The sequence below is a fragment of the Colias philodice genome, chromosome 18 (assembly GCF_061535455.1).
Source record: "Colias philodice isolate Cphi_HAF_F1 chromosome 18, ilColPhil1 Martin Lab GWU primary, whole genome shotgun sequence".
NCBI lineage: Eukaryota > Metazoa > Arthropoda > Insecta > Lepidoptera > Pieridae > Colias > Colias philodice.
The window spans coordinates 8,507,068-8,526,971 of NC_143103.1; positions in this window are offsets into that span (position 1 = coordinate 8,507,068).

The following is a 19,904-nucleotide window of genomic DNA, read 5'->3' on the forward strand; positions in this document are numbered from 1 at the left end:
TATTTACAAAACGCCTACCATTTGAATAAATTATCAATACGCCAACGATAATTTAAAATAATTTAGAGCGCCTGATTAAATAATGTTAGCAAAATGTCGAGTTAGCAAGTCTGCTAGGAATAATAAATTGCTTTTACATGAAATGTTTTCATCAACAGAAAGATGTCTATTAAAACAAAAATTAGCCTTTTATGTACGTAAATAATAACATTAACAACGCTCTCGACATGACACAAGCCGTTGTTGTGTTATATAAATTGTTTGCGTTGAATATATTATTAAACAGATTTTCGGTAGGTATTTACATCTATATATGTATCATAATATTATTATTTAGATATTGCTGAAATTTACTGACAAAATAAACTTTTTACCCGTTACAGTGAACAAATTATAACAAAGCATAATCGTTTTAAATGAAGTGTTAAAAATATAAAAGTCCTAAATCTGTACCACATTCTACTAAAGAAAAACACAAACTTTTTAACCATGTTTACAGAACTATTTTATTAGTTTAAATAAACATAATGAATCAATTAGAAACCGGAGCCATTTAAAGACAAACAGGGGAAACCCGGACGCGTTGAAACTTCCCTTAAAAGCTTTAACTTGTATTTAAGTACAAACAAATCTAAGGTAGAACTGAACACAAATAATGGACAAAAATCCACTTTGAGTATTAATTAGGCTACTGTTACACCGTTGCGTAACTTTGTTTTGTTTTCGTCCCAACTCGAAGCCTTCATAATTATAAAGGGGGGCACTGAAAAACAGCGCTGGCAATGTTCCAGAACGTTGCAGCATATGCTGAGCTGTCTCCTTTTTGTCAGGATCGTATGACACACCTTAATAATAATACTGATTGTCAATTTTATTTTCTCTACGTGCTTTTTTTTATGTTATTAATTTTAGTGTTATTGTTGCTATTTTCTTGTCGTGGTGCTTTCTTATTTATCTCTTACGGTTCTTTATGTTTTATATGTGTGTGTGTTGTGCTGTCCTTGATAAATAAATGTTTCTTTCTTTCTTTCTAAAAGTTAGTAGAAAAAATAATACGTGTTGGTATAATTTATTTATTTATTTTTTTTTGGTTATAATATTTATTTTTAAACCACTTGGTTCGTATTACGGTTTTGCACGCAACCTTTTTGCATATAAAGTAATAGTATACTATTTTATTTAGATAAGAATACAGAAAACCTTTTTATTAAAATATCTATTTACACACGCACTTTTTCATTTTATTAGTGTACGGCATAAATAAAGACAGACGAATTAAAAAATTAATGAATGTATGATGGAATCATTAATTTCTGTTATTGAAACTCGTATGATATTATTATGTATCAACACATATTTTTGCTACACTACGGTGTGACACCAACCCAATTTTCATAAAAGCAAGTAGCATAAACAACACATAATGGTTCGAGCATAATGCGATGAGATCTTAATAGCCCGTAATTATATATTACCAGTCAAGAATGAAATATTTTATGAAGCGACTCAAAGTAAGGAACAATAGTGTCACTTTCAGTAACTTTATTACTCTGAAAATAATACTAGGGGATGTTAACGCGAGATCGTGGCTGTGTTGTACCACAATGTTCGTCTAATTTACTTATATTAGTGTTCTGTTAAGGAAGAGAAGATATTTAATATTTATACTGTACAGACAACGTTACAAGCTCGTAATTGAAGTGTCTTCACTTGTAACTACTAATGACAATAATCATGTTAGTTAAGCGAAAGTTTAATTAATACCTATATGAAGTGAAAATAATAGCATGTCTTGTGTAACTAGAAGCTGTATGAAAACAACATTTTCTTACTATAAAGTGTTGTAACTGAACATCCCAAAGTTATTTCGGCAATCTATTTTACCCAATAAATATGTTCGTGTACGTGCTATAGACACTTCTTGTCTTTTTAAACACATTCGTGTACACTTTTACCTCTCTCTTTCATAATCTATTATACTTATGCGCTGTTGGAGTACAGTTGGAATAAGAAAATAGATCTGTGTCACCTTTTGTACTTTTAAACTGATATTTTTTACTCCTTTGCTTTACAGGCAATAACTTCCAACTAACCTTCAATGTACCAGAAGTTTGCAATACGAAAATAACCCAATGAATTCACAAGAATCATAACGATGCCATTTTAAAACGTCTACGACGCTAAGATGAAGTCTATTCACAAGTTTGAAAAGATTGTACCAATGCTTGGTAGAAGCCAGACTCCGGAACAGATTTTCTTTTTGACGCAATAGAAACGAATTGAAAGGCAGGGTTTCAATTTACACGTGGAGGTGAGACTTTTCATAATTTTCGATGTTTTTGTGTTACAAATTATAATGCTCTTTGAATACTGTTTGATCTAAGTGTCGACCTGAATCAAACGAACCATTTTCTCTGATACAAATTGAAAAATGGTTTTACTTTTGATCAACCTATATTATTATTATCAAACAAGCGCTTGTTCTAGACTTATCAATTTTTTTTCTTAATCTGATGTTTAGAGAACAACATTAATCTATACTAATATTATAAAGCTGAAGAGTTCAGGAACTACTGGTCCGATTTGAAAAATTCTTTCAGTGTTAGATAGCCCATTTATCGAGAAAGGCTATAGGCTATATATCATCACGCTAAGAATACCAGGAGTGAAGCACTGCAGGTAAAACCGCAGGGCACAGCTAGTTAGATACAAAGATGTACTGAAAGTTATCAGAATAGTGAATAATGAATGACCGCCTACTCATTAGTCATTACTCGGTTTTTGGTAAAAATATAACGAAAGGGTTCTGCGTTCTATTCCTGGTGGTAGTTGAATAAGAATACGAACAAATTATGGATTTCATTTATAGTCAAAAAATATTGCTTAATTATACAATGCTCAAAAGTTTTTTTATACGATAAATGATTTTCTTATAAATACGAGTAAATACGTTCATCATTCCTTTAAATAAGTAAAACAGACCTAAATTGAAAAGCAACTGAAAGTAAATAACTGGATATTACTTCTTCACACACAGGTGCTATACCTTTAGAAAGAAAGAAAGAAAGAAAGAAACTATTTATTCCAACAAACACAACACACATATAAATTAATAGCATTGTAAATTTTAAATAATAGAAACTCACTCAGGATACCTTTGGACAGCACTATGTTATTTCCTACCAATTCCTGCTATAGATTAATTTATATGCATGTCTGTAGATACAGAAACGCGTGGCCGAGGCTTAATTACAACTGTCTTTGATAACTGTAATCAAAGACATCGACGTTCTGTATGGACTATATTGGAGGAAACAAGGAAATTCAGATGAAAGGCTATGTCACACATTCACTGGTGATTTGGTTTTGGTTATCGTATAGTCATTTCATTTAAAAGTTATTAATTATTTTGTTATAATGATAATTAATATGTTGACTTTACTTTCAGCCCTTTGCTTAATGTTCTTTGAACAATATATTTAAAAAAAATTATACTCTAGGTGTGAAAACACCTTTGAATATTACGCAACAAAACATGGCATAAGTCCTTCTTCAAGGCCTAATCTACTTATAACCCAAAGTTTTTATATCTATGTATTTGTATCATATTTATCCAAAATTATTAAGTATATTATATTTTATTTGCTTGAGTGACCCACATGATAGCTTTCATTATGTCTAACTAATTCTGTTTGTTAAATTATTTGGAAAGTGTGCGGATGTATTATAATTATCAGCTAACTATTGATTTCTATTTGTTCGATTCTGCCTTGATTAGAATATACAATTACGGTGCATTTACACCAAACGAGCGAATGCTCTTTCTAACCCCACCATGTCAAATTATTGTAGGGTAAACAGGCGTAGAGCATTCCTTCGTTGTTCTTAGTGCGTTGAAAAATATTCTATGCAATGTTCTAATATTGAATACAAGTTTTCATTTAGACTAAAAGATCGCGAAAGCATGCTCGTGCTCTAGCTCTACCTCTATGTACGTTTGATGAAAATGCACCGTAGGAGAATTCTAAATGACGTCACAGTTATTTTCAAATTCGTGACAGCACGTGACAAAGTCAATTAAATATTTTAAAACGTCATAACAAGTTATAATATCTCGTATATACAGAGTTGATAAAATCATATTTAATTTTACAAGCGAAATAATTAAGACTGACTCTCGTATTAGGTAAAAATTTGATTTTGTTCTGTTTTTCCACAAGCCGTTTTGGCTCTATGGCTTACCAAAGAATAACACTTACTCGAAAAACAGAACCCCTTCCGTCGAAGTTGGGTTAAAATTCTATAGTCTATTTTAACCTGTCAAATACTGACATTCAATATATGAATGGCAGGGAAATGATATTTTTTGACAGCGACTTGTCATTCGTAGCACGTATTCAGACAATGGAGATTTTTTCTGAGCTAAAAGCTTTGGCTCTGCCTTCAATGGTAGCTAACTGTATGAACCTGTATTAGGAATAGTGTATTTCTATTCACAGGACTGTCTATTATACACGTATAGCTGTAACAGTTTTCACTTTGTAGTGTGAGTATTGTTTAGGATAACGTTACCATACCAAATCCATACTATAATATTATAAATGCGAAAGTAACTCTGTCTGTCTGTATGTCTGTTACTCAATCACGCCTAAACTACTGAACCAATTTGCACGAAATTTGGTATGGAGATATTTTGATACCCGAGATAGGTTTTATCCCGGAAATCCCACGGGAACGGGAACTATGCGGGTTTTTCTTTGACTGCGCGGGCGATGCCGCGGGTGGAAAGCTAGTAAATAATAAATAAATGCCATGCTAAGTATGTATATGTATGTATGCAAGTACCATAAATGTAAAAAATTAAGAATATAAATAAAATAATTTGGAAAATCCAAAAGTGCACGCCTCATAATTTTTTTTTAATAAATATTTATTAATTATTATTTTTGTTTATTTAATAACAATTAAACCACATCGAATCAGACCCTGAAAAATGAAAGGGTTCTATTCCTGAGCATACTCAAGCGTAAGAGAAAAAAAAAGACTCGATTAGTAAAGTATTTCGGTCGCTATCGTGTTAACAAGAAAAAGGATCCGCACATACAGACACACGGACGTCCAAGACAGAACTTTTTTAAACTGTTTTTTAACTAGTTTAAATAACAAAAATGACATCAAAAATATCATGAACGTTAAAAATAGTGTTTTTTCTTAATATGTGTGTGTATGTATTATCTTACAAGTGCAATGTATGATACATAAAGACATTTTAAGTTTGAAAAATCAGATGTTTTGCGCGAAGTGACAGTAGTACCCACCTCAACGCTTCGCTTATGAGGCGTGCAATATAATTATTATGAAGATTAGGGGGATATACTGTACAGTATCAGGAAAATAGAATTGTAAATATAAGGAGGATATAGTTTTTTTTTTAAAGCTGGAGTTTTGGATAAGCAATATTACACCCAGTATTAAAACTATTTTTTTATTATTTATTTAACACTTTATTGTGCAATAAACCAGGTACATAAAATAACAATTTACAATAAACAAAAGCACAAAGGGCGGCCTTATCACTATGCAGTGATTTCTGCCAGGATTTTTATTGAAGACTCAAAAAATATATCTCGGACAATACAGTTTTAATGTCACTTTGAAATCTATGAAGAATGAACTCTAACTTTATCACTTCGTTAATTATACAATCGTTTTCATAGGCACTAGAAAAATAGAAAAATATTTTCTTAAATTCAAATTTTATGAAAATGCATGAATAGCATGAAAATAATTAATCGCTATAAAGTGCTTGTAATCGTGTAAATAGGCCAGTTGGAAATTATTGCAATCTTCAACACTCTCCACATAAGTGGAGTTACTTAAAATATTAAAAATTATTTATTTCGTAATTTTCATATACCGCTGGTTTAATTATGTTAAATTTTATTGTGAAGAGGTATTGTAGAGTTTTCGCATATATTTAACTCCATGCTTTACCTGCAAATATATTTGTATCATAATATTGTATAAACAAATTATTATAAGTATTTATTGTTAAGTTTTTAAAATGTATCCTACAATAAAGAATTTCTCGTTCATGATTTGTGATTAAGCCTTTCACCGCTACTTTCTCTGCCTTAATTAAGATTTAAGTAGACATCTTTATTTCAATACCAACATAAGAGCAATGTCATGAACACTTACACCATGAGCTACCTGCCAGTGTCATTCCCATCAAAATCTGTACACTAGTTTCGAAGTTGTAGCAAACAAGCAATAACAATAAACAACGCATACTAAAGTTTCTTATTCGTTCTCTAAAAAAGGCATACCATGATAATTCCCAAAAATCTAAAACTAATTCGTATACATTTTTCAACGTATCCCATACTGGAAACACGCCCAACGTCAAAACAAAGTTGTTAACAACGTAGCAGTTTGTGAAACTCAACTTGTCAGTTATGAGATGGTTCTGAACAGCTGCGCTCGCGCAGCGCACCGAAATACGCGCTAGAGATGTGTTGGTTCTTGGGATGTTAACTCGATTAACAGGAGGAATAAGGGTATTAAAAGTAAATCAATTTGTACTCATATTCTTTTCAAATCAACATTCGAGAATCAAATTGTAAAATAATCTTTACAAAGCTACGTACGACATCAGCCCCTAAAATTTCTGCTATTTTTACGCATTGATCGCTCTGATTTTATTGTTTACTAGCGGTCCGCCCCGGCTTCGCCCGTGGTACATGTTTACGTTTTCTCTACATAAGAACCATCCTCGTACTTCAAGGAATATAATAAAAAAAGAATTATCGAAATCGGTTCAGCCGTTCTCGAGCTATGCGCTTACCAACACATTTTGCGATTCATTTTTATATATAAGATTTAAGAAAAATCTTCAAGTAAGGGATGAATGTTGAATTTGTATGTAGAGTAGCGGTACCGCGGTAGCACAGTAATACAGAAAACACAGATATCTCCATCGAACAATGCGAATTTCTATAATGTTAAAAAAAAACAATTTCAGAAAACGAAAAAGGAAGCATGATAGCGTGTGCCTTTCAGCTGTTTTCATTTATATTTGATCTAATTCTGATAATCGGAAGATGGTATAGTTTTTTAGTTCTTAAAAAATCCATTTCAAGTTTAAATGTATTACTACTATAAGTATAGTCTTATATTATCTATGATATTACTAATTTAAATACTGAAACAAATTTTATCGTACAGTCACATCACTACTAAGCACTGCCTCGTAAGTCACAGTCGCCGAGATTATAACATCACCATAATCATAACTCAATTAAATCTTTTATATTTATGAGAATCGTTAAATATAGCTACTAAATAACCTTAACACTATTAGCTTACATAGCTATTTCATACAAATTAATAACGAAACAATAAATACATATTTGTTTGAAGCAAATATTTTCGTACAAATTCTTTTCACTTATTTTTATTGATGAAATCTTATCGACGATGTTTTCCTTTTGAATGGTACGTCTTAATTTAAGACGTTTCATATTTTTATGATTTCATTTATATTAATAGATTGTTACAAAGGAAATTTTGTTATAGCATTATCAGAAAATTCCTATTTAAAGGAATAACACAATTTTAACACATATTTTTTGACAAAGAAAATGAAACTGCTTTTTAACCAAGCCTATTTATTGCTACAATTCTTATGAACCAGTCATTTAAACATGTTTGAGACGCAAATAGCATTCATACAAATTCTGAAAATAGCTGATTTTGTACAGTCCTCAAAAATAACCAATAAAATGAAATACAATAACTCCCACACAATCAAACGGCCGCTAACAAGGATTTTAATTACGAACTATTCCACGCGGATTAGCAGAAAATGGAAAATCTAAGTGGCAATACCATCGAGCAACAATAAGCTGGCAACACCAATTACTACGTACGTAATTATCGGATACGTGCTGAATCGACCGCGGCTTCTATACATTACGCAAATTAAATGTTGCCATATTCGAGTTCGCCGGGTTAAGGGTAAACCGCGCGCTTTAAGTTCCTGGGTTGGTCCGTTTTTATGCCGTTTATCTGGCAATTTCATTATTGAATGGTAATGTATGGTTGGATGTCGGTGTTTAAATGACTGCTTATTATATTGGTTTAATACAATTAGCACACCAAATAAATACGTGTTGTTATTTTGGTTTAATTTGTAGAGATCTGCTTAATGATGTGTTCATAAATTATTATTGTGCACATAAGCTTTATAGGCGCAACTCTAGTCGTTGAGAAAAGAATGTCTACCATAAATAATAAACCTATACAATAATTATCATGGTTTGAGTGGAATGCAGCGAAAATAGTCTTCTAGAAAGGAATCACAATCAAATTGATTAGGTAGTAAGTACCTAAGTCATCATCATGATCTGAGGCTCTACAGCCGCGAGTGGGCCTTGGCCTGGTCCAGTATTTTCTTCCAGATCACTCGATCCTTTGCCCAGGTTCTCCAATTTTTCACAGTTGTAGTAGGAAACAATTGTGAAATGCTCATCTATACTAATATAATAAAGAGGAAAGGTTTGTATGTATGTATGTAGGTATGTATGGTTTTAACGCATAAACTACTGGACCGATTTTGATGAAATTTGGTACAGATAATCTTTTGACCCTGAGAAAGAACATAGGCTACCTTTTATTGCGAAATATGTACCACGAGCGAAGCCGGGGCGGACCGCTAGTTAAATAATAACTTTATAAACTATCAACTTTTTGCACTTTACTATTCTAAGCATAGACATAGTACATTGTTGTTAATGTTAAGTTGTGTATATTCCTGCTTATATGAATTCACCTATGTGCCTATAATATGTAGTTACATAAAAGTACAATACCATAATTAGAGTATAGCGTGGCACATTAATTACCTCTTCTATTCTGATTGGCGGACGATGGCACGCGATCCAGTATAATTGGAGCAGTATAACAATTATTATGAGTGCTAATGTTATTCGTGTTTATTTCCTAAATGTGGATTCATATGGAACATATTATTTGGTTAAATAAGCCAGCTTGCAATTGAATGTGTTTTGTACGTTAGATTAATAGTAATTCAAATAAGTAGCAAATAATATAGTGCCTATAATATCTGCTAATTTCTACTAATTAATAAAACCGGCTAATTGTAAGTTGGACTTGCGCACTTTTATTATAATATGTTCTAATACTTAAAAATGTTTGTAACGTCAGTAATTTCAATATGAACTCTATATCTGACCATAATAATTCGATTGGAAACTTACGGTACTGGAAAATCTGACTAAAAAGTACTAATTGAATGTAGGACCCAAAATATCTTCCTAGTTCTAAATAGTCTAATCAGTATCAAGCGGTGGCTCAAATCATAGTTAATTATAATCGTGTGTCTGTCTCTGGTTCGAATTACTGGTAATTATTGCTTATGCTGGTTTGGTTAACATAGATTCGAGGAAGCTAGCTGCTAACATGTAGGTAGATAATATGTTTCTGGTACCACAATCTCACAGATGATCGGAGCTTTTAGGGTTGCCATCAGCAAATAATAATTTGGAAAATATAGGGTTGACACTTGAAAGTCATACATTTATATAATTGGTAAAAATAATGTTTAAGTATTCAGGGTACTCAGGGATTTATTTGGATTGTTTGGATTGTTTTGTTTTTATTTTTTATTTAGATTGTCAACATTAAAACTATTCCTATATTAATTATAAAAGCTTGACACAAAATTGAAAGTGAATTTTTATGCTGAATTGCATATAAAATATTTACAATAAAATTCATATCATGCAACTCTGAATTTCAATGATGTATTGTATGCGATGTCCAAAAAAAGAATAGTAAAAATCTCGAAAGTAAAAACATACTATTGTTATAGTTTATTACTGTACCATTATATTATCAACAACATCATATTATAAAACAACAATACAATAAAATAGATTAAAGAAAGTTTCTAAGATGGATAAAATGAACAAAGTAATTAGAATATAGGTAGAATAAAATATTTTAAGATAATACCTAACTAGGTATACCACAGAATGAGAACTAAAATTTATTAAACATACAAACAAAATTATACAGAAATTTCAGAACAAAATATTAGCAAGAACATAGCTACTTTCAAAGTTAATCTCACTACTAAAAATGTCTAAAACTACAAAGATTAAGAAGTGTTCCGCTTGTTTTTGGAACACTTTGTAATCTAAAGCGGTTCTGTGGTGTTTCACAACTGTTAGCAAGTTTTCAGTAATTTACACTGTTTTGCACTGAAAGTTACCTACTTGAGAGATACTTTATTTTCACACCTTAAATTAACCCGGCGTCATTGTTGCCGGGTATCTAATACCCGACGGATTTTAAAACTGTAATAATTTTAAAACAAAATGCGCACGTCTTTTGTCCGTTACAGTAGCTGCGGTCGTTGACCTCTGTTCGCATATTCTCTTCTCTATTTTGTGTTGCTTTGGCTACCTCGTAGTGTAGACATGTGTAAAGAGCGCGCGGGTAAGTTATACCCGGCCACAATGGCCACGTAACATTAATAAAGACAGCGTGTTTGTTGTTTTTTATTGTTTATTGATAAATTGCATATCGTTTTGCACAATTTTATGAACCATGTCTTACGAAAGCGAACAACGTCGACTCCTAGCCTTGTTTGAACAAGCTGACGCCAGTGAAAATGAACAGTGCAGTTCAGACGACGAGGGTGAAATCGACCATATTTCAGAGCGAAGTCAAGGCAGTGATACGGAACAGGAATGCAGCGATGATGAGCAAGAAGTAATTGTTTCAACAAGTAACCAGCAGTTTTATATTGGTAAAGACAATTCCACCAAATGGTCTCCACCACCTCGGACCAACGTCCGCACAAGGTCAGAAAACGCTGCGTTGATCTCGATAGCGAATAAGTCGGTATATTATTAGTAAATAAGCTTTGTTTTATATAGTTCATGATTTCAGGTTTATGTTCTAAAGAAAATTTTATGTTTTGTCTCTAAATATCTATTATGTTATGTTTTCGAATAAACGTTTTAAGTTATGTTCTAAAAAAATTATCGCAGAATAAAAAGATTTAATTTGATGAGTAATATGCTCATTTTATGATAAATAAATGTTTGATTTTTATTAATAATGTATTTAACTACCTATTTCCTTATTATAGAAAACTAATATTGACATAAGCTTGATTCAGTGCACAATAATGTACATGGGTAAAATTTACCCGGCCACAACGACCAAGTTCTGTTTAGTAGCCACAATGACGCCGGGTTAAGATAAAACAAAGTTATACACACCAATAAAACACAGAAAAATATAACATAAATATTTTAAATTAAATAAAATATCAACTTAAGTAATGTTAGCTGCTTACGGATATGTACAGCGCTGATATTCAGGAGTGATACATGCTTTACCTGCCTATTTTTATATATTTTAATAATTCATGTAGGTATGCAATGCAATGCAAATCAACACTTAACACAGATACACCTAATGCAATTTAAACTCCTGTATGCCGTATGCAATCGTAACTTAATAAAACTCTTTCGAATCACACAATAATCATCATCATCAGCCTATCAGCCCATCAGCCCATATACGTTCCCACTGCGGGAACGGGCCTCCTATGAAGGTACAATCGTTGGGTACAATAATTACAAAACAACCTAATTATAAAATGTCAAACTATTTCATAACACACGCCGTCAAAGACATATTAAATAAAAATAGTATCAAAGGTACTTTAAGCAATGCACCATGGCGCTTACCCGCCTCACAAAGGTGACATGCATCGTAAATGTTCTCAGCTAAAATTAAATCGTGAAATCTTCAATCAAACGCTGGGGGACTATTTTTAAACGCGTGACACTGGCTGTGAATATTCAGTTTAATGTGCTAATTAAACATGTTTTAGTGTAATTGAGACGTAACATAAAGATGTTGTTTATTTATTGCGTTAAAGTTTATGTAGTCCAAATTTGACAGATAATAATTATAGATTAATTAAAACAAGAGCCATGCTATCCGTTAGTCAAAACGGAATGATTTCAATCCACTAAATTTTAAGTAAATTGCGAATAAACAGACACAGTGGACGGAGCGATCTACAAAGTATTCAATGTAGTGAACTACAAAGTATTATTCAGTTCAATTTAATTTATTGTGAAACTTCAGAAGCATTTAAAGTCTTATAATTTCAAGTTAGTATCGAGTTTAAAATCTATGTAAATGAGCTCGAAATTCTCCAGCAGGTATTGTTCATGGAACGATGAACTACTAAAAGAAGCTGCATCTTATTAAAATACAAAAGCGCTACTTTTTCACCGCTGGAATTTCTCTATTATTTAAGTAACTGTCAATTACCTGCCAACGCCGTCTGGCCGGTTTTTTAGTTCTTCATCCATTTAAAGTTTCATTTTCTATAAATATGTCAAATGAATTGAATTTGTTAGGTTCAATTTTACTCACAACTTTATCGTGAAATTTTCGCAGACATTTTCAAAGCCAATGGAGCTTCTCATATAACTTTTGATAACTGTGTGCGTGCATATATTAATTATGGAACCTAGTTGTTGTAAGTTCTTGAATTTGGTATAGTTAAAATATTATAAAAAAACGTGTTGCACTCGAGGACTGCCGCTGTAAAGCTATTCCATTAACATGCCCTCAAGCCACACCTCCGTGCCCGTCGGAGTGGGGAGCGTGAGGTTTTTTCGTTACGGAATTTCTGGATTCGGTCCCCGCGCTCAAGGCCCGCGATAGAAGCTATGCAATAGCTTAATAAGCCTAGGATATTGCTAATTTATTTTTACAACACTTTATCATTCGACTTTGAGTTTGAATTAATTGCACATAATTAGTACCATACGATAACATATCGATTGACAGCCAAATACGCTCCCGGCTATTTTCACCAAACACCGCGTAAAGATCACGAGTGTATACTGAATTTTGTGTCAAACTTGTCTTTTATAAATCGCATTCCTCCGTCCTCCGAGGATTACGGTCGTGCTTCGTTTTTGATTAAAATAAACATGTTGTGTCCAATTTATTGTGAGCTATTAGATGTAACGGTCAGTATTTTACGGGACGCGGATTTGTTAGCGTATTTCAAGTTAACTGTCTTTCTAAATTTATATAGAAGTCTTTGCTAATGCTTTATGATAGGTACATTGTATAAGTAGGTATAAATTGGTATGCGACGAATTTAATTAGATAATGAGGATGTCATAGAGCAGGTTAAGTACATATTGCTAAAGACACTTATGGGACTATTGGGCAATTGGAAAAAATTAAAGAGGCAGGAAAATATTAAAGCAGAAGCGAAACCTTTCCCTTTACTTGATCTTCACAGGACTAGAAAATAAGATTCACACTAGACACTAATAATTGTTCACCATAAATTCCTTTTAATCTTCATAAAATTTTTTGAATAATATTCCGTTACCTGCTCTGTAAGAGAGAACAAGAGAAGACTAAAGATTTTTTTTTCTTGAAAAATCACATCTTGAAAAAATGAAAAAATAAATTTAACTGTTCTATAAGAATTTTCTTGTGGAAATTCTTATAGAAAAGATAAATATAATGAATAATGAGTAATCATGAATTAAATTAACAAAATAACATTTCACACAATGTAACATTCACACATACGAACCCAAGTCTATGTTTATAAAATAAGGAAGTTAAGAAATTATCGTGGAACTGAGTTGACGCGTATTTTCAGAACTAAACGTTATGTTATTTTGGTTCTCTCTAAATTATGATGAACTGCCCCTTAATCAAATGCAAGTCATATAAATCCATGACAATATTAAGACAGGAACGTTTAAGTAATGATATGAATTATATGGTGAACGTTTTTACGTTTTTGCATGCGTATAAAATAAAGTAATAAATAAGATACAAAGGACCTGGAACGCAGCAAGGGCTAAAAAACCGTCAAAAATTAAAATATACTTAAAAAAAGGTTTAATAGACACGAAATCGCAGCAAGGGGTAAAAACGGCTGAAGTTATTTTCAATTGAAGCTGTAGTAAATTAGCTTTCCGCTTGTGCAATGTGCATTACCTATATGATATTTTTCATAAACATGACAAATCTAATAAAAATAGTAAATGACTAATACATGACTGTGTAAGATCTATAAAGCTCTGAAATATGTCGTTATTTTTATGTATCTAATTATTACTTTGTTTGCACAATTTATCTGCTTTTTGATAAAAATATACAGTGTTAAATCCACGCTGATTTATCTAAAGCTCTCTAACACCTTTAACATATTTTAAATTCCCTTTAAATATTTACAAAGCACAAGTAACAATACAAATCAATACATAGAACGAAACTAAAGCAGTCAGCTCTTTACATTTTTATTTCAAAACGATGTTGTAAGGATAAACAAAAAGCTTTGTTTATGTGTGAAAATAGAAGCCATTTTCCTAATAGCCTTTTAGAAGTCGCCAGTCGATTAACCACTCTCTGATTTCGTGTGAAGGTCCAAAATGCTTTGAACGTGTACACCATGTATTTAAAGGGAAACTATGGGGGATGGATATTGGCAACATAAAAATTTTCTTTCGATTCCAGACACCCATTACTTGATTAAACAAAATGCTTGGAGTGATGGACTCCATGTTTCGGTATTTTGCACATTTATTTATATGGTCCATAACCATGAAGAAGAATGGTGATGGACCAGAGGAGATGGCTATTGAAGACAGTACTCTAGACATCGCTGAAGGCATTGTGTCTGTTTATGTTCGTATTAAAGTTTATTTTATCTCTGGTCTGTTTACAGGAAAGAGGATATTGAATGTAAGATTCGGGGCTTTTGAATTTGATCCTGATTATAGAGATATACCTATTTGTCACTGGAAATATTAATTATAAACATTCATAAATTATAGAAAAGTGATAAGGATAAGATTATAAACACACAGTAGTTTATCAAATGAGTGTTCTATTCATTTAAGCTTTTAATAAATTATCTCATGATTGTAATGTTGAAATATTCCATAAGAAAGTTATTCCTGTTTTAAACTACCTATTCCATCAATTTTAGCCTTGAATCTCATAATTTCAGTGTAGAAATATTCCATATGCAGGTAATTTCAATTTATCAGATTCTGCCTTTTAAAATAATAATTTTTATTAGAAACTAGCGGTCCGCCCCGGCTTCACCCGTGGTACATATTTACGTTTTCTCTACATAAAAACCATCCTCGTACTTCAAGGAGTATAATAAAAAAAGAATTATCGAAATCGGTTCAGCCGTTCTCGAGTTATGCGCTTACCAACACATTTTGCGATTCATTTTTATATATAAGAAGAAGATTGTAGCAAGAGAAAATATAAATTAAATTGAATTACAAGTCGTGTCATGGAAACATTGATCTTGCAAACACAGAACAACAAAAGCACACACACTTATTAGTGTACGACAAGACAAAATTGTCATTTTCATCCCGGGCACAGTCATCTCGATAAATAACATCCTCGTTTAGCAATGGAGCTGGTGATATGACACTGTGTGGGGAAGTATTTGGGGCAATAGAGGCCCCAATAGCTAGAGGTCCCGTTTTCTTGGGGCTACATTTACTCAAAATCTTTTAATTCTTGTCTTAAATAATTTAATTGTTTAATTTAGTCGAAGTTTCTACTAGCAAGTTAACTGCGTGAGCCGTTTGCTAGAAGCCCCATTTGCTAAATTCTACGTTAACAAGAGTTCTCGACAAACTCATGTCTTGGAAAAAAAATGCATTCTTTATAAAATAGTGCAAACTTCGTTCGATTTGATAAATTGTTTTCTGCTGCTATTCGTTTTTAAAACGTAAAATATCTTTAAATTCATTTCCACACGTAACATGCAGAATATTCAAAATATTCATCCAAAACATTTAAATCGGTTGTCTTAAAATATTAATTACTCGGGCCCTGAAAATGTCACACAGAGTACGTACCAACTGTATGTTTGTGTGTATGTTAAAATGTATTCATTTGCGCAACTCTAAGCGCATAAATCAACACTGCCTAAGGCGGCTTATTAATATTTGCCGTACATTGCCGTAAAACTACTGGATATGACTTAATTAAAATGCTTTGACGACGCAAATTAGGTCTCTTTGGAGCTTAGATATTTTCAAATGGAAGTTCGCTTTATTTGTATGTTTTTAAAGCAGAATATCATTAGCGTGTTTTACTTTTTTTTCTATACTCCGATACAATTTTCAAAGCTCTAAGTATCTATCAAAGAAAAATAGTAGTTCGATTGATGAATAATGTAATTATTATAGTGTTGTTTATGGTTTTATTAGGGTTCTTTAATTACGTAGGTGGAGATATTTTAACAACACACGAAGATACCTATATATAGAACAACAATTATACGTTTTTGCGATAAACTGATATGACACCTAGAACATAAAAATCTATTATCTCCAAATCAGTACGGCTTTAGACGTAACATGTCCACTTCGAAAGCGGTATTAGACATTACCAATTATATTATTAAGAATTTAGATCATAAAAAAAAAGTCATCACTATCTTTTTGGACCTTGCCAAGGCGTTCGACACAGTTGCCACTCCCCTGCTTTTACAAAAGCTTGAAAGAATAGGCGTGAGAGGCCATTCACTTTCGATGTTTGAAAACTATTTAAGTCATAGAACACAGTGTGTTAAAATTAATAATAACGTAAGCGATGAACTTCCAATATCACTCGGAGTCCCGCAAGGCAGTGTGATCGGTCCGACCCTGTTTTTGGTATACTTAAATGACCTTTGCCAATTGGATCTCCAGGATGGTAAAATATCTGCCTTCGCCGATGACACAGCCCTAACTTTTATAGGCGACTCATGGCCAGAGGTTTTTCGCAAAGCACAGGGTGGGTTCAATTTAGTGTCAACATGGCTAGCTAAAAATCTCTTGACCTTGAACACCGATAAAACTAATTACTTGGCTTTTTCTCTTCGGCAAACATCTCAACCCCCCCTTACTTTATGTCTATACGCTCACACTTGCAACAATCCGTTTAATCAGCACTGCAATTGCCCCAGACTCACTCGAAAATCAAGCACTAAATATCTGGGTATAACTCTTGATTGCAATCTTTCCTTTTCTTTACATATAGAACAACTTCAAAACAGAGTCAGAAAATTGATCTATATCTTTAAAACTCTTCGCCATATTGCTGATGGTCAAATTTTGAGACAGGTCTACTATTCGTTATGCCAATCGGTTTTATGTTACTGTATATCATCTTGGGGTGGTGCGCCTAAGACTCATCTCCTGAAGCTTGAAAGAGCTCAGAGAGCTATTTTAAAAGTTGGTACTTTTAAAAAATACAGATTTCCGACAGCTGACCTGTACAAGAGCCTTAAAGTATTGACTGTGAGGCAACTCTTTATATTACATACTGTTCTTTCTCAACATTCTGTGACTCCATTTCAAAATATTATTAAAAGGCGCAAGGATAGAATTTGCGAAGTTGATAAATGTAATTTCGTACACTCCAAAAGATTTAATTGTTTTCTAGCCCCTTCATTATACAATAAAATTAATAAAATATTACCTATTTATAAACTCCCCTACGCTACTTGCAAAACGCAAGTTACTAATTGGCTGCTAAATCTTACTTATCAGGAAACTGAAAATTTAATTTGTACAATGACTTAATGAAAGTTTTACATTCATATTTCACATTCTTTTATATGCATACACATCTACATCCACTCAAACACACACACACACACACACACACACACACATACACACACATTCACTTACACATACGCAGACACAAACATACTCAATACACATACGCACACACACTAACTTATGCCCACACATAATCACTCGACTCCTTTCATGTTCATAAGTTAAGATATCAATTAGTTAATTTACTTTTATATTCTTTATATCCGAACTTAAAAATCAATTTCGTTGACTAAGTTGTGATGACCACCTTAAGATGTTTTTTCTTATATTATATAAATTATATGGGGAAGGAACTGATATCTTTAATACAGGTTACCTACTCGGTAATCTAGCAAAGATGCCAGTCTTGAACCGTTGATTGATATATACCTATCATTATACAGTTACCACCAAATGTATTTAGCTCTAAGGTTAGGTTAAGTTAAGACTGAATAAACGAATTTGAATTTGAATTTGAATTTGACATAAATTTTTAAACTTTGGTGTGATTTGAGAGCTTAATTATTGATAAATCCTTTGAACCTCGAAGTTTTTTTAAATTAAACTTTTTTAGGCGCATTGCGAGTAAAATTGAAAGGTTGCGTCATGGCAATACCGTCACGTCGTGGAGTAAGGCGATTTTGGTATCTTTGAATCTTGCCAAAGAAGTTTTACATCTGACACGTGTGCTCGAAACACAGGCTATTTTTTGAGAACTAAATTGTTAAGAGGAAGGCTTTTGAACTTTTTTTTTTAGCAAAAAAAATTTAAATTAAATTATAATTATCATTTAATTTTTTTTAAGGGTTAAAGTCACTTCTAGTTCTTATACACTCTATGAAGGTAATATAAGTGAGATTCTATCTCCGTGTATTGTTGAACATATACCGAGAAAGATGCAAGCTCTATTCGTATGGTTTGCAATACAATCTTTATTAATTACGGAATTAGTATAAATAGCTGTTGGTATCCTTGTCGGTTCGTATCGTTTAATATTTATTGGTGTTATATTTTCTTTTCTTTTGTCTGGGAATTCATTTTATTTATTGTTACATTGTTAAAATATGATAAACTAGCTTTCCACCCGCGGCTTCGCCCGCTTTTTAAAAGGAAAGCCGCATAGTTCCCGTTCCCGTGGGATTTTCGGGATAAAACCTATCCTATGTGTTAATCCAAGTTACCCTCTATATGTGTGCTAAATTTCATTGTAATCGGTTCAGTAGAATTTGCATGAAAGAATAACAAACACACACCCATCCTCACAAACTTTCGCATTTATAGGATTTTAGTAGGATAGGATAGGATTAGTAGGATAGGATAAAAAGTACGACATCGTTTTGGTAAAAGTGTGTAACAAAAAATCGTGATGTCGTTTCAAGTAATTATATTATTTGATATATTATATTATAAGTTAATACTAATAATCAGTACCTATCGATGATGCACAATAAAAAACCGTTTTCAATTTTCAATGTTAAAACTGTAGAAAGTTGTAGTCAAATTTATATACTTAGGTATTTTAAGTAATACCTAAACATTAATTTATATCAGTACAAATCTCCATTATAACACAATGATGTTTGCATTCAACACAATTTTAATGGCTTCAAAATAAAAGCATTTCAGTGTAGATACGTTAAAGAGAATTAAATGAATATTCAATAATAATGGTTCCAATGGATTACAGAATAACTAGCGGGAATTAAATCGTGTTATTGAGTTAATTGGTTGTGGTGTAAAATGATTAATTGTGCCCGTAATTTGTTAATAATGTTTACAAATAATAAAATAAAATCGGTGCGATTTTATTCAGTACTAAGTTAATACAATAAGTGGTCAAATGAAAATGTAAAATAGGTTTTATAAGTTGACCGCCAATATTAAAATAAGAATACTTATTAATATTTTAAAGTAAAGGATTTTACAGTAATTTTGATTTGATATCTCTAGTGTGTTCAGTAGTCTTACTCATAAAACGAATGAATTAATTTGGATGATTTTAACAACACGTAGGTAGTTCAAAAGCTAACACATTAGCAATCAATCTCGTTTTCATGCATACCTTTATTGTAGCGGCCTTAAAGTTGTATCTTAAAAACTCGTGTGTACATCATAAACTAATAAATAAGTTCATAAAGTATTGGCATCATTCATAAGTGGAGTGTACAAGATAGAGTAAGAAAGTAC